This window comes from Corvus moneduloides, chromosome 26 (assembly GCF_009650955.1).
Source record: "Corvus moneduloides isolate bCorMon1 chromosome 26, bCorMon1.pri, whole genome shotgun sequence".
Classification (NCBI taxonomy): Eukaryota; Metazoa; Chordata; class Aves; order Passeriformes; family Corvidae; genus Corvus; species Corvus moneduloides.
The window spans coordinates 3,677,779-3,693,637 of NC_045501.1; the positions used below are offsets into that span (position 1 = coordinate 3,677,779).

At 47.1% G+C, this 15,859-nt stretch overlaps 1 pseudogene; it reads right to left on the reverse strand.

Moving 5' to 3' along the window:
* Positions 1-958: 958 nt before the first annotated feature.
* On the reverse strand, positions 959-15,217 carry LOC116456079 (annotated as a pseudogene).
* Between the last annotated feature and the right edge of the window lie 642 nt (positions 15,218-15,859).

Genomic DNA, 15,859 nt, shown 5'->3' on the forward strand with positions numbered 1-15,859 from the left:
GGGGAGGTGCAGATGGATCCAATCCCAGCCCCAGACTTGATCAACACTTTATGACTAAGGGATTATAACAGCACTTAATCATGGGCCTTTCCCTCCTGTCCATCTGATTCCACTGGTTTTTGTCTAAGGGACTGTTCTCAAAATAGGAATCTGCCTGAGAGACTGGGAGAAGGTGTGGCAAGAAAATGTGTCACGGGAAAATCAGGATAAAAATGCTGGTGCACAGCTCCCCCTGATTGACATTAGGGTGGTAGAATGCACTTATTGAGCGTTTTAATGTTTTTGGATTTGCCATGCAAATTTCACGTAGCTTCTGCAAGGGCAGAGGGTCTTCTCTGGGTGTCTGCAGGGCCTGAGGCTCTGACCTGAGCAAGCCTAATGCAGCACACCTTGCTCTGTCCTCTGCAGAGGCTCTCTTGAAGGCAGCAGGAGCTGAGCCAGGGGGAGAAAAGCCTTAATTCCCCTTCAGGATGTGGTGAACTGGTTTTGTCAAAAGCAGGGGAGGGTTGCTCTTGCCTGGTGTAACTGAGTCAGAAATGGTGACCACAGCGTCCTGCCTGTTGCTTGTGAGAGGGGGGTGAGCTGGGGAAGGTGTGTGCTGGGCTCCATTAGGTAAGAACCAAGTTGCTGTGGAAACTATCACACCATCAAACCGCCCGACATTATTTCCTGGTGGCCCCTTCCTCCTCCCTACCCCTGAGTGCAAAACAACTGCAGGGTTTCTTCTCTGCTCATATGAGCATTTTCCTCCCTCAGGCCTTCAGCAAGGTCTCTCCTCACTGAAGCTCTTGAATGTGCCAGAGAGACACTTCCCTGCACAAAGTCTGGAAAAGACAAATTCAGCCAACAGGAAATCTACCTTATCAAAGCTGTGTTTCCAATCCCACTGAGCATTAGGACAGTTGGATTCCAGCAATCTCCGGGCCGGCTTTGGAAGAAAAAGCACAGAAACCCCACAGCATTTTGGCCTCATAAAACTTTATTTTCATCACTACTACAGGAACCTAAAATGCACATGAGATACATTTGGCAGAAGAAATACAGGCTTATTACAGAAATGAACATTATCTGGTTGAATTGAATCACTTCAGATCCTACACAGCTCTTCTCATCTGCACTATATACTTAACTGTTATTAAAGCTGTCTGAAATGCAGTGCTAGAAATGGCAACTGCTGGGTGTGAATTCCCTCAGCAGTAATACTTCCAGGTCTCCAGGCAGTAACACAACATGCCTGGGAAAGGTGCTTTTAAAAGGCCATTTATCTAGGGTGAGCCCTGGAGTTTTCAGAGCTGCTGAAGCAGGGAGGACACTTGTATGCAAATGCCAGAAGAGTGGGGAGATCTACTTAGCAGGAGCATGAGGATAAATCCACTCTCCTCTGTTCTCAGGGAAGAGGAAACAGCAAAAGCACTTAAAGCTCTTCAGTGTAAATCATCTGGCCAGGCAGGAGTGAACAGTATTCAGTGTCTGCAGGGGAAGGTGCTGCCTTGTGTCCTGGGTGGTCACTGTCAGCAGCTCTGCCACTGCTTGTTCAACCCCTCGTGCTGCTGGTTCACGTTCTTTCCTGCTCTTCCTCGGGTTCCTCTTGCCTTCATTCCCCATGTCTGGAAGAGCAGAGGGGGATTTAAACTCCATTTAATGAAATTGGGCCTATGAACCACAGCTGGACAGCTGTGTGCTCCCTTACCTCAGAAAAGAAACAGCTTGATACTCAGGAGGGTGTTGAAGGCGATGCTCTTTGCCAGCAGGACTCTCAGGCCCAACACAGCCATGGACAGCATGTTCACTCTGTGCCCTTCAGGATCTGCTCAGAGACCAGAAAAGAGGGGAGAGATCATGGTCTACGTTTGGATGTTGTGCTCGTGGCAGAAAGCGGAAAAAATCCCAGCTGGTGGTTTTGGGGAAAGGAAGAGCAGGAAAGGAAGAGACGATAGAGAACACGGCAACAGCAGGGGAGCCCAGGGTCTGTCTGTGTTGCTTTTGGCTTCCTGGGGCTTGGGTGTTAGTGCAGGAGCAACCTTGGAACAGCAGCTTGTGTCTGGTGAATATGTTGTGTTCTGACTCCTCTGCCCTGGAGAAAATACATTTCCATGCCTTTATCCCCCAAACAGCAACGTAACTTCACAACCTGTTTGGGTAACTCACCTTGTGCTGAGGGGGCTGTGCTGTTACAAACCCGGTTACTGGCCCCTGGTTCTTCAGCCTCTGGTACTTCAGGAGGCTCTTCAGCCTCCTCTTCTGTAACATGATAAAGAAAAGGCATTTTTAACCATATCCACATTTTATAAAGGATTAAAAAGTGTTCATGTGACATTTCCCATTGGAGTTTGAGGAAAGTACAGACTGGGGCTCAGATGATCAGCATTAATTCCAACATTAATTTGTGGGGCCAGTTTCTCCATGCACTTGCAGGAAACAAAAGGATTCCTGCATTGCTTTGGTTTTACTATTTGAATGGCCTTCAGGAGTACAAAAACAATTTCAAAAATATATAAAAAGTGATTTATTAAAAGCCCCCGAACACCCCACCTATAACTCTTTGTAGGTTTTAGAAAGGCTGTTTCAGCTTGTGCTGCATGAGGTTTGCTGCTACAGGGTAAAATATTCAGTCATAAGGAAATTCAGATGTTAAACATAGATTGTGTCTTCTCTCTTCTCCCCAAGAAAAGTTATTTCCATGTAACTAAACAGTTGAAACCTTTTTTTTTAGATGCTCTGAAACATCATTCATCTCTCCCTGCTGAAGAACCCAATGTCTTTCTCATTTCTGCTGGCTGCCCTGGGCAATGCTGACAAGCAGGAGAACACCAAGCCCCACAGGCCGCTGTCTCCAGAAATAAGTGACAGCTGTGCCACCAAACCGTACCTGAAAGTGTTGTTATGTTGCTGTTGTTGAATTTGGCTGTGCAGGTCAGCTCTGTGTCTTTTGTCACATTGACCACTTTAATTGCATTGTACAGCCCCTCTGATGTCAAAATGGACGTGCTCTGTTCATATACGACCTCCTTAGAGGGCATCTCCAAGCTGATGTCCTTTGTAAGGAAATTCCTTGCCAAACAAGCTGCTTTCCCAGTGCCGCCACCTTCTTCCAGCTTCTTTGAATTCATCACAATGACTTGAGGGACAGAACTGTTTGGAATATCTGTAAAAAAAGCATGGTTTGGACAGGATTGATTTAACTGCAGGCTGGCCTGAGTGCTGAGTTACTGAAAATTCACATATATTCCAGCTGTGACTAATTTGTAGCATTCTCATTTACTGTCTTTTTGCTGTCTGTATTTCTTGCTGCTGCTTTTGAAAGACCAGACTGAAGACAGAAAGGGGTATGAGGGGCATATTTTATAGGAGATTTAATCCCACAGGATCTCCGCTTCGTTTTGCCAAAGCTCATGCCTGTAAGTGAACTCATGATTTTATAAGAGACCTACAAACAAGAAGGGAACATTTATGAATGCCACTCCAAGAGTCCACTTATTCTGCTTCCTCAATAATTTAATTCCAAAAAATAACAATTCTAGTAGGATTTCCTTGCATATTCATGAGACATGAGGGAATAACTCTGTTTTCCTTTACTCTCCCTCCCCTATTCTCCTCCCAGTGTGGCTAAAGGGTCTAAGCACAGCAGGAGTTGCAGGGAGAGCAGAAGTCAGTTTGTTGCTTCAGTGTTGTGCAAAGTTCCTCCTGTGAGGGACGTTACTTGCAGAAATGAAGTCCTGCTGCTGGAGCACGGGACAAGGTGGAGCTTTGCAGTGACAACAGCTCAGGTGCAAGAAGGAGTTTTGTCTCTAAGATGGGAGAGTAGGAGGGAAGCAATCAGAAGCCTGTGAATTGCAACTCTCCCCACGGAATCAGAGAATCACAGAATGGTCTGGGTTGGAAGGGTCCCTGAAGATCATCTCGGTCCAAGCCCTGCCATGGGCAGTGATGCCACTCACTACATCACTGCTCCAGGGCTTTCTGACAAGGTCAAGAACTTTCCATTGTGGGGGAGGTTTTCCCCACTAGAAACTGCACAAGGTGCGAGACATTCCAACCAGGCTGCATGTTCATGGACAAATTTTACAATATTCCCCAGGTTAGTACCATAACCTCCAGAGGTGCTCCTTTAGCACTAAGATACCAACAAATATCAAGACACCAAAAGAGGAACTTTGAAAGAATTTAAAAGGTGCTGACAAGTTTTCACTGGATTTGAGATCACTGCTCTCACCTGTCAGTTTCTCTGAAGGTTTTAGATGTATTTTTTTCAGTTTGGTAAGAATTGTACTCTTGAATTCCCCAGGAAATACATGACAAAGGGTTGGCAACCACAAAGGACTGAATTTCAACGGTAAAGCAGAAGCCTTCTCTGGGAAATTGCCATAAGACATACAAGTAATGAAATAAGATTGCTTAAAGTTGCAGCAGCTGTCTTACAAGGAAACGGTGTCAAAAGAATTTAGCAGCCAACAAATCATTGTGGTACCATGGTTTCTTTTATAAACAAAATATCTTTGCCTCTAGGTCAAGTCATACATGGAAAATCAAGGGTTATCTCAAAAACCAATGTCAGGACTTAACTGAGATTAACAATTTGAATTAGAGTAAAAATATGGAACTGAAAGGAATCCTCCAGCATCCTTCCTTGCCAGAAAGGGCTCAGCTTATGAAAGGCTGTCCGACACATCCACAAAGATGTATGTGTCTGCTTTGACAGGAGCTTTCTGAGGGGTCTCTTGGTAAAGGGAAGGCCATTGGGCTTTTCATTTTGCCTGGTGTCTGCCTTGCAGGTGGGTCAAGAGATCCCTTAGCTCTAACATTTTGTTCATCACAGGGTACTGATCGAAGTTTGATCAAGGGGCTCTGATTTTCCACCCTTTCCCCATCAGCCCTATGCCACCTCTGAGGAACTGAGGTGAAAGCCAAACCATGCTCTGCCAGAACCTCCTGGGTCGGCTCTTCTGATCCAACAGGCAGAACTACACACTTGTCCACACCTACAGCAACCAGACACCCAACAGAAATCAAACATCCATTAACTTGGTTTGACCCAAACTTGAGTTGAACCCAGACTCTGAACAATTTAGTAAGATTTAACTAGTCCAGAAATGTTGCATAAGATTTTATTTTACGCTTTTCTACGTTACCCTTCTCTGCCATCACTGTGTATTTTTAACTCTGACACAAGAGACAGTCTTAGGAACTTAAATGCCAACCTCTGCAGACACTTTATTTCCCTTTAGAGAGTCCAAGCATGACTTTAAAACCCAACAGTTACTATGAAAATCTTATTAAGAAGCCTGAGTAATGGATAGATGTATGTCCCAAAGAAATTCGGAATGATAGCAGACAGAACTTCCCTTGTGGAGCTCAAGTTCTTTGGCAAAACTGAGAAGTGGGATCAGAATTTTTCTACATATAAATTGTTTAGTTGCATGCAAAAGATTACTCATAGAAAGTCTGATTAGTGACTGAAAAACATGAATGAGTGTCTGCATGAATTTTAAAAGGATAAAAATTTAAAAAAAAGTGAAAAACGAAAGAGTAACAACTCAGAAAATGGTAATGTATAAAGGATACCTACTTGGCTCCACGGTCAGCTGAGTTCCTTTCCCAAATACAAGACCAGCAGTAACACACAGTTAAAATATGTAAATCAAAAAGGGCTCATTTTGCTGTTCTTCCTATACACATTTCCTTCCCAGGTGTTGTACCATGGTTTGCCAGAGCCTGTCAGCCCTGTGCATTCTGTGTTCTCTGAGAAGACCTTGAAAGGCTTTTCATGTGGTCTCCTCTCCAGGCTTTCCAAACAGCCAGAATACAAACAAGCTGCTTCTCTGCAAGAACTCCCTGGGCAAGATCTTCAGCAAGAAATAATGCACACAGTGCAATTGTAGTTCATAGAGCAGAAGATTTGTTTTGTCTGAGCCCAGAGGCCTCACCTGAGTCCCACGAATTTACGTTACCTGACAATACCATGTCAGGTAACAAAGCCATGAATTCCTACCACTGCTTGGTTGTGGAAGGGATTTGTGGTTTATGTTCTGGCATTTTATTTGGACAAAACATTGTACTTCTCCTTCAATTTAGTCTTATAAAGTCACAGGAACAGCCCTGTGTTCCAGAAAGTAATGGGGCTTAACATTCTTAATGAATGTTTTATCTAGAATAATCCAGTCCGAACCAAAGAAAAACCTTCAGTGTCCTTAACTGACCCCTCAGGATGATATGCCTGGAGTATGCCACAGTGATACTAATGGCTGTTATTTTATGTCATTTTGATTTGGGGGAATTTGCAAAAGATTTGGATAATAAAGTATTTGTGCTCTAAAGATGTTAAAACGCACATTAGTATCTCCCAAAGGAATTCAAAACCAGAAGGAGGAGGTTACTCACATCCTGGAATGTGGATGCTAAAAAGCTAGGAGCAGAGGACATTTTCAGCTAGCTTGCATGAGAAAGAAAAACTTCACAGAACTGTGCAGCAGCTGGAAAAGTCCTCTGCTCCTAGCTTTTCAGCATCCACACTGGAAATTATGGCTTCAACTTACTAAGTATTTCAGGAGACTTGAAAGGGACTTTGATACTTAAGGCCCAGTATCTTTTACTGTCAAACAGAATCCCAGAGTCTATGTGCAGCTCTGAAAATATCCTGTCTTTAGCTAGAAGAAGAAAATCATTGAACAGCATGGAAGGAAGAGATCTTTCTTCAGAATGAGAACTTTGTTTGGGGGGACATCCACCTTTTTTGTACATCATGGAATTCCAAATAAAGATAGGAATAGCTAAGGCTTCCTATAATCCCTGCTCCCCACATTGGTCTTTTCAGAGCCCACACAACTGGAGAGCCAAGGGTCTTTCATTCCAGGAGCTCTTTGGATAGGAGGCAAGAGGTTTAAATTCTTGTGAGAATTTAAGCCCAAGGCTATTTAATCTCCTTCCTCCTCTGTCCCCATGGCAGTGGAATTACTTACCTGGGGACACTGCTGAGTGTAGTGCCAGTGTCAAAAGTTCTCAAAGCAGGCAGTTACAGATCTGTCCCAAAACTCCTCACCCCTGGGAGCTCTTCACTGAGCTCTGCATTCCTGCGCCGAGTGAGTCAGTGGAAGTCCACTGGACAATTGGACACTTCACAGTAAATTTGGGCCAGTGGGCTGCCCAAACTGGGAATAAGTTATCACATGCCAAGTAGTGCCCTGCTGGTGTTTGGGGATCATGGAATAAAGGTGCTGTGCAGAGTCAGCCCAGTGGTTCCTGGGAAACCTTCCCCAGCAGATGCAAGCCGAGCATTTGGTTTGAAAGCCTGGCTGGAGAGCGAGTGCACTCAAGGGATTATTGCAGCTGAAAATTCTTACAGTGAACCCAAACCTTTACATTCCTTTGTCTGCCCCCACCTTAATTTTAAATGAAGTTTTAGAAATAAAGAAATGGCACTTACTTGGTACAACTGTGAGTGTCGTCCCTGGTCCAAACGTGAGCTTATCTGTCCTCACAGTGCTAAGACTTATTCCAATAATTCATTCTTTCCTCAGGTGTTCAAAAGTGTTGTAAAACAGGAGATGAAAAGCCAGATATTAGTCCTAATTATCCATGGGTGCATGTCCATGAGGGGATCCAGAGGTACATTTACTTCCAAAACTGGAAAGGGAAAAAAAGGTTCATTGAATAGTTCCATGATTTCAAATAGCTTGACTGAGTACAGAAGTTCCAAGTTCTCCCTTTCTTCCATCATTTAGAACCCCCATGAGCTCTTTTATCTTTCCATCATAAACAGAAATATGAAAAAGAATGTTCTGTTTGTCTCTTTAAGCATTACAGACACCCATCTTCTTTCTTTCCCAAAATACGTCACCTTTTTTCCTTCTTCGGGTTTTTGTACAGGTCCCTATGCTGTTTACATCACTGTGGTACTCCAGCCCCAAAAACACTGTGATCTATTTCATAGCAAAAACTGTCTCTGTTCCGCTACACAGAATTTTGGATTATACAGGCAGTCACATGATTCCTTCAGTGGTTTAAGACCCAACGTACCACATGAAGAAACACCACATGTCTTTCAAGGAAGGATCTAAAATAATATCCAAAATGTTGAGTAGCAAATGAGAACTTGGGGATGACATGACAGCTCTGCAAAGTCTGAGGGACTTAAGCTGGATAGAAAGCAGGAAAATAATCAGTACTTTTGGTGTTATTTCAAAGCATTTCTGAAAATTCTTCTGCCTTGCTGGAAGCTGTCCTCTTTTTCTCCTTTATTTCAATGCTCAGAAACTGGAGGAATGTGCCCTCTGGGCTCTTAGAATTGGCATCTGGGGGTCGTTTAGTACCTTAGAAAGTCTTTATGCTGTTTTAGGTAAGAGGAGAAGGTGGGCAAAATGATTGTTCTTTGTTATGTAGAGGTGCTGTACCCTTGGGAGTGAGGATCAAAGAGTAAAGGAGGTGCTACCCATTGACCAAATCCTTCATGATATTCAAGCTCTGTATCAGAATCCCTTGATGGCCAGAGGCAGACTCAGCTTCTGAGACTCTGCAGCTTCAAGAGCCCAGCCGTGCCTTTTGTAACAAAGGAAGGGCTCGTTGAGTCTGTGCCCATCAGGAAATGTTGGTACAAAACGGGTGAGGAATGGTATGAACAGGACAGGCTTCATAATGATGGAAAACCAAAGGGCTGAAAGAGGTGCACTTTGAGAGTGTGCACATACACCAGGAATATCTATGAGGAAAAGCAAACAGCCTCACCTTCTGGGAAATCACCATGGCTGGGGGTCTCTTTACAGCGCCTATGCAGAAACACATGGGGAGCAAACACGAGACTTTAGAGCTCCAGCAGTAGGTGCAGGGCTATGGCTTCATGGACAGCAGAGAGAAGTGGTGGGACAGCTCACATGAGCCAGGAAGGGAAATGAGAGGTGCAGTGCAGGTCAGGGGACATGGCCTGGGCGCCTCTCCAAGACAGGACCCTCGGTTGGGTTGGATTGGGTTGGAAGGGTCCATAAAGATCATCTACTTCCAATCCCTCTGGCATGGGCAGGGACACCTTCCACTATCTCAGGTTGTTCCAAGGACAGTCCAGCTTGGCCTTGGACACTTCCAGGGAATGGGGATGCTCTGGGCAACCTATGCCAGGGCATCACCAGCCTCACAGCCAAGAATTCCTTCCCAATATCCCATCTCACCCTGCCCTCTGGCAGTGGGAAGCCATTCTGCCATGTCCTGTCACTCTGGGCCCTTTTCCACAGTCGCCCTCCAGCTCTCTTGGAGCCCCTTAGGTGCTGGAAGGGGCTCTAAAGTCTCCCCAGAGCCTTCTCCTCTCCAGGCTGAACACCCCCAGCTCTCAGCCTTTGAGTTCTAACTCTGTGGGCTGGATGCAGAGCTGTGGGATCATGGACATGTGGTGGGAGAGCTTCCAGGAGTATTGTAGTGACTGAAGCCAGCCTCCAGGAAACGCAGGCTGGGAAGGCAAGGAGTGGGCATTGCCCTTGCTCTGAGAGAACAGCTGGAATTTGTGCTTTGGGATGTGCGATGAGCCAGCTGAGAGCGGATGATGGGTCAGGATTAGAGGCCACAGCAGCAGGGGGACACTGTGGTGGGTGGCTACTGCACATCACCGGATGGGGAAGAAATAGGTGAGGCCTTCTTGGGACAAATGGGCCATTGCTGACCTCCGGTCCTCATGGGGTGCTTGAAGAGTGTCAAGTGTCTGTTGGCAGGACAGCACAGCTGAGCACACACACTCAGGGAGTTTCTGGAGTGTACTGGTGCAAGCTTGCTGACACAGGTGCCTGGGGAGCTGGACCTCCACTGGCCAGTGAGGAGGAATTGGTGGTGGATGTGAGGTGCTCGGGGCAGCCTTGGCTGCAGTGACCATGCACCCTTTGAGCTCAGGATGCAGGGAGAAGGGAGCAATGCAAAAAACAGGACTGGAGCCCTGGGCTTCAGGAGAGCAGAATCTGGGCTCTTCAGGGATCTTCTGGGAGGAATCCCAAGGGTTATGGTCCTGGACACAGGAGGGGTCTAGGGGAACTGCTGATTTTCAGAGATTAGCTCCTTGAACCTCTTGAATGGTTCCTCTTGACAAAGCAGTAAGTCAAGCATTGTGTCAGAAGGCCAAAAGGATGAACAAAGGGCTCCTGAATAAACTCAGAACTGGTAAATACAAAGCATCCACAGGTCACAGTCCCTGTTCTGATGTCTATAGCTGAGAGATTCCTTGTGGGAAGTGCCATTTCTGGTCTCCAGGTCTTGTTCTTCATTTGCATCTGCTTCTGGCCATTTTTGGATCTGAAGTTAAAAGGATCTTTGTTTTTATCAAAATCCTCCTCTGTGCTCTGAGACAAAGAGAAGAACATAATGCTGAGCTTGAATGTGTTGTCCACAAAAATTAGGTTTTTTATCTGGTGTGTAACAAGCCAATAATTACACATTGAAGGAGACATCATTTATTTATTTCAGAGTTGCACAAGCCTGGGTGCTCGGTGGAATTCCACAACTCAGGCACATCAACTATGAAAATCTTTTAGTATTTATACATTTTAGCAAACAAAGGAATTAGTGTTCATGGCCACAAGAACACAGTTCTATTATTAATTAATAGTCTATATTCTATTGGTTAATGATTCTCTCGTTTCTCATGCTAATTTGTCCATGCTCAGTCTTTCTCTTCTTTTGGGTCAGGGGGTTTCTTGGGTCAGTGGTCCGTGCATTGGTGGCCATGATCTGCCCCTGCCAGAATTACCTTTACTGACTTGGAGCTGATTTCAACACAATTGCTGAGTTGGCTTTGTTGGTTTCTTCCTTACTTTGGGAGTTCTGCCAGATGTTCTTGTGGCCCAGAATTCCGGATTGTTTGTGTCCGCTACCAGTGGTACATCTTTCTCCCCAAGCTTTGATAGCCTCCCATTAGGACTGAGATCACTGAAACGTTGTCATGGCTTAGGAATGGCACTCCCCAAGTCAGTGTCCCCACCGAGACCCTCCAAAAAACCACTGCTGCTCTCTTTCACTTCCCCACTGCTCTGTTTTCCCCTCCACTTCCCTCTGCAATGGGATGGAGTTAAGAACTGGAGGCACAAAAGGTGAAGATGATGGGTTGAGAAGAGAACAATTTAGTGGAAACAGCAGTGAGATAAGAAAACAAACAGTAACAGCAAAAATATTAATAACAAAAGGTTTATGAAAAAGAAACTACTCAGAAAACTCACAACACCTAACAAATACAGGATGGCTTCCCCTGCTACATTTTTGGGACTGGAAGGAAGACCCGTGAAGAGAGGAAGAGTCCCTTCCCCACCCCCAGAAATGAAGAGAGGTACTATAGAATGACATCCGTATCTTAGCCATGCCACCTCCTTGCTTCTGCAAAAATTAACCCTGTTCTTGCAGGAATCAGGACAGATGTCAAGCCCTAAACCTTAACAAGGCAATTCCAAGAACAAGTCATTTGCCTTTCTAACACTTGGACATAATTTAGGGCTTGTTGGCTGCTCTCTGTTTCACAGATTAAATCTCTCTTCTTGTTGATTAGTCTTGAAAGTACACAAAGATGAAACATCATACTTAAGAAAAGTTTACATCTTCCACATTTTGCAACAAATAGAAACATCTAAATACAGAAGGTTCCTGCCCACTTGTTCAACTGGAGCTGGTGATCAAATGTCTAAAGTGACCTATTTGCAAGAGCCAAGATCTGAGGTTGAATGTTGAAGAAATCGGTCCTGGGAAAAACAGGTTTTTCTGCTGTTTGAGTAATTCTGGGAATCAAATCTGTGTATGTGCACACAGTTGTCTGGGGAGAAATAGGCAGGTAGGGGCACCATGTTTCCCCCTTCAAGAGAAGGGAGGGCAGTTTGTGTGTGGTGGTTCAGTTGTTTTCAATCGATGTGGAACGTACTTCACACTGTGTTCGATGGTTCTACAAAAACATTTGGGTTTTTTTCAGTGCCAGGTGATGTCTCCTCTTTCATGTCTTTGAAGAGCTGCCTTTTGTTTTCCTGTCCCTCTACATTGTTCTACTTCTGCTCCAGAGGATGCTCTACACAAAAAATAACAGCTGGTCATGGATTCCTTGGAGACACTACAAGTGATCATGGAAATAGATATTGAAGGTGAAACAGCAAGTCACTGTCCATCCACTATGGACAGGACAACTAAAAGCAGTGATTTGAAGTGAGCTGGAATATCTGCTTGGGGAAATCCCTGGGCTGCTGACACCGACAAGAAAAGAGGGAGGTGACAGAAGAAATCAAGTGGTATTATCTTTGTGTTTGTCGCTTTTGGCAGTGCTGTGTTGAATGGCTCTGAGATTAATCCACTACAGCAATTCTTCCATAGAGCCAAAGGTGGGAACTAGGGCAAAGTCTGCAGACAATTGCCTGACCCTCTGGCATCTGTAGCTCCTGTATAGGATGCCCTGGGCACTGTGCTCAGGAACACAAACCCATGGATGCACTTGCAGAGGTCTCCTTAGGTCTTCCATGATATCCTACACTTCTAAATAAAGAAAGGAATGCTCAGTGCTCAAAAGAAGAACACCTGTGTTTATTCACATGGAGCCAAAGCTGGGAGTACAGCAAAGGAGTTTTTCATCGTGTCCCAGGAAAGTCCATCTTGGCAGTGCAGTTCCTGGTGCAGTGCCACTCTCCTCTGATATAATGAATTGACTCCCTAAACATCATGAAGTATCCAAATGCAGTTGAGTTCCACTTTCCCGTGTTAAAACTTCAGCTCTTTCAGTGCCCACTGTGTTTCTTTGTCACGGTTTAACCACACATGGTAACTAAGCACCACACAGCTGCTTGCTCCTTTCTCCCTTCTTGGATGGGGCAGAGAATTGGAAGGGTAAAAGTGAGAGAATTCATAGGTTTAATAAATAACTCGAGAGTTTAAGAAATAAAGCTAACACTGCATGTGTGACTAGAGCAAAGAAAAACAAGGAATTCATTCACTACTTCCAGTTGTTAGGCAAGCGTCCAGCCTACTCCAGAAAAGCAGAGCTCCATCACACATAGCGGCTACATGGAACGAAAACCCTCAGTGTCCACCCCTTTCCTTCTTCTTCCCCATCTTTACATGCTGAGCATGATGTCCTGGAATAACCTCTTTGGTCAGCTGGGGTCAGCTGAACCAGCTGTGTTCGCTCCCAAATTTGGTGCACACTGAGCTACTCACTGGTAGGTGGAATGAGGAGCAGAAGAGGCCTTGACTCCATGTAAGCACTGCTCAGCAATAACTCAAACATCCCTGAATTACCAACACTCTTTCCAGCACAGATTCAAAACACAGTCCCATTCTAGCTACTATGAAGAAAATTAACTCTACTCAAACCAAAACAATCACATTCTTTGAAATACAAACCCACCCTCTTTCCCATGCTCTTTCTGCCTGTGGGAGATATTGAGAAGGAAGGAAGGAGTTAACATGTTAATGGTTTGGGGTTTGCTTGCGGGAGACTGCTTTTGTTATTGCTGTAGCACCTCTGCATCTGTTTCTGCAGAAGACAGCCCAGACTAGTCTTGAGAAGTTTGGGAAGAGCCTTGCCTTGCAGCAACCACAAAAGACCTGGGTGAATTAAAACCCCTTCTTCCCATTCTGCCCTGGCCTTGCCTGCATTTCAAGCACTGTGCCCTTTTCAAGTTCTCTCATGCTGCAGAAATAGGTGGCTGTGTCTGCAGCTGCTGGCGAGAGCAGTCGCAGCCACAGCTGGTTCCTGGAGGGGTCAGCTGAGCTGTTGACTTGGGTCTGGAAGGATGAAGCAATGTGCTGGAGTCCTGTGAAAGGATACTGCATCGCTATGTGCTGCAGCTCTTTGCCAGGAGTCTGCCGGATCCAGTCCCATGCATAGCTGCTGTCGGTGATGGCTACACCAGAGATGTGACAGGAGAGCGAGACAGATTCCGAGATCTTCCCTACTGTGGGGCCTGAGGCCTCTGTCTTCACCCGAGAAAGGCCACCTGCAGCCCCAGGAGACAAGGATAAACAAACAGCAACAATTTAAGCAATCAATCTATTCCCCCATGTCCCTGTGTTTCTGCTTGTGATGTCCAGGATCCAGCAGTTACAAACCCATCTGCTCAAAAACCCTTGCTCCCTTTAGAATCTCAGATCTGGGAGAGACACACACAGCCTTCCCCATTCTCCCACTGAGCTCCCAAATGACCCTCTGGAATTCCCCATTTCCTCTGCTCACCCCTCAGGCAGCAAAACCTATGGGCTGGACTGAGTGGACATGAGCTGTGCCCAAAAGCATAGCAGGGCTATTCACACACCACACCACTTGGACTGGGTACCCATAATACCGGAAACCAAGGGAAACAGGAAAATTGCTTCAGAGCTGGGGACTGAGAAGCAAGTTGGCATGACAAGTGGGAAGAAGAATAGCATAAAGGTTAGAGCTCACTTGGGGACAGCAAAAGATAGGAAGTCCCTGTTAGAATCAAACATTTGAAGACTTTGTGCTGTGTCTACACGAGTCTTTGGGAGCAACCCTGAACATCTGGGCAACACAGGCCCCTTCCAGCTCCCAGGCAGAGAGCTGGGATGCTGACGGGTGGTTTGTGTTCAACCTCAGCTGGATTTTGTGTCTCTGTGCGAACAGCACAGAAGTAGCGGGCACAGTCCCCAGCATGGAGGAGGTGCAGGCTGAGAGATGCCACAGAGTGGGAATTGTTCCTGGAGGCTGTGGCTCGACCTTCCACTGCTGGCCCAAACTCAATCTGAGTTGAGTAATGGCTTATCCAGGACACCCATTCGAATCTGCCTCTGGGTGCCTGACGGTACCAGCGAACATAATGATTCTCGAAGGTGAAGCCGGACCCGCGGCAGGAGAGGGTCACGGAGTCCCCGGCCGCTCGCAGCCCTCCGCCGGCCTCCTGCAGCCTCAGCTGTGCCCAGAGCCCTGCGGAGGGAGAGCGCAGGGATCGGGCAGGGCGCGAGCACGGACCGAGGGCGTTGTCCCGGTGTCCCGGTGCCCCCGGCCCCGGCACAGTGACAAAACCTGCCCTCCTTCTCCCCCGCACATCTGCATCTGCCCATGTCCCTGCGTCTCCCTGTCCCTGTCCCTGTCCTTGTCGCTCCTTCCCCCGCCCCGGGCTCGCTGCCCTCCCCGCCCGGCTCTCACCTGCCGGCCACAAGGCCAAGGCCAAGGCCAGCAGCCACGGCCCCAGCCCGGCCGACATCGTGCCCGGCCCCGGCTCCGCGGCAGCCGCCCAGGAGCCGAGCGGAGCCGCGCTCGGGCCGCTCCCGCCCGGCCCCGCCTCGCCGGGGCAGCGCCGGCGCCTCTGCCCGCCCCCGGCACACCCGCCCCGGGCCCCGGGGCCGCGGCCCCGCCGGGCAGCGCCAGCGCCGGCCACGGGCGCGCCGCGTACGCGAAGCAGCGCTGCGCACTCGGAGAGCGCATTCTCCCAACGGGACCCGAGGGCTTCGTGGGCAACGCGCCCACGAGTTCGCCCTTCTGGAAGCACAGAGGGTCACTGGGCTGCTGGGCTGCCCGAGACAAAATGCTGCCAGCGGCTTAGGGAGGGGATGGCTCCTCTCTCCTCGGCACTGCTGAGGCCACGCTTGAGTACTGGGGGCACATGTGGACTCCCCCTTCAAGAGGGAGCTGGATCTACTGGAGAGAGGCCACTGAAGGGCCATGAAGATGGTAATGGGACTGGAGGAGCTCTTGCATGAGGAAAGGCTGAGAGAGCTGGGACTGATTTCCCTGGAGAAGAGAAAGCCGGGGCTTGAGGAGGGGGAGATGTTCCCTCAACAATGGATAGAAATACAGGGAGGTTTAGAACTACACTATGGTTTGGGTTGCAAGTGAAATTTAAAGGTGGTCTAATCCAGCCCTCATGCTATTAGCAGAGATACTTCAGCAAGTAGCTCAAGCCTGGCCAAA